Source organism: Temnothorax curvispinosus, unplaced genomic scaffold, assembly GCF_003070985.1.
Source record: "Temnothorax curvispinosus isolate PA1 unplaced genomic scaffold, ASM307098v1 QBEX01004686.1, whole genome shotgun sequence".
Classification (NCBI taxonomy): Eukaryota; Metazoa; Arthropoda; class Insecta; order Hymenoptera; family Formicidae; genus Temnothorax; species Temnothorax curvispinosus.
In genome coordinates, this window is record NW_020214466.1 from 773,740 (window position 1) to 774,435 (window position 696).

The window sequence follows — 696 nt, forward strand, 5'->3', positions numbered from 1 at the left end:
ATGTGTGTGACGCTGGTATGCACCCGAATGAAGTTTTCGAACGCAGCCGATATATGTATAAGTGACAAATAAGCTCACCCACGGTTGCTCCGCCGTCGCCTGATACCTCCCAGGCCTCCTCCTCCCCTCGTATTCCTTCGTTACACCGACACAACCTTCACTCGCGGAAACACTCAAGTTAGCTCGCCTATTAATGCTCGCGCGTCACTTTAAACGGCACTCCCGGCGTTGGACACACACGACGCCGCTTCGTTTTGCGACGAACAACGCGAAAAGAGCGATATATAACTTACGAGACTACGAGCCACTCGATATCCGCGACGTGTCACAAACGCAACGGACGGTATCCAAGATGACGGAGAAACTTCGTAAATCGCGCGACGCGCGACCAACTTCACGCGGTTCACGCGGCAGGAGCGATTATCGATCGACGCGACGACGGCGACGATGCTACACCTGTTGGCTGTTGCTCGCAGCTACACTTTTTTATACTGTCTATACATCGAATGTTAAATAGTATACGCTCGCGTTTTCCGCGTAATTACTAACACGTCGGATAACGCGAACAAATATGCGAGTTGATATCGGAAATAAACGTTCGCGGAACAGGAAATCCAAAAAGATGATTACTTTGCCGTTTATTTGTCCGTACAATAGATTGCGATCGAGCGAGTCTCGCGAAACACGCGTTTCAAT

At 50.0% G+C, this 696-nt stretch overlaps 1 protein-coding gene across 3 annotated transcripts in view; it reads right to left on the minus strand.

Moving 5' to 3' along the window:
* LOC112453779 overlaps positions 1-373 on the minus strand; it is a 214,763-nt gene extending 214,390 nt beyond the window's left edge. For all 3 annotated transcript variants that reach the window (XM_025014708.1, XM_025014705.1, XM_025014706.1), the window contains exon 1: positions 79-373. The gene's annotated coding sequence lies outside the window, so the exon portion shown is untranslated. The remainder of the gene's footprint in view (positions 1-78) is intronic.
* Between the last annotated feature and the right edge of the window lie 323 nt (positions 374-696).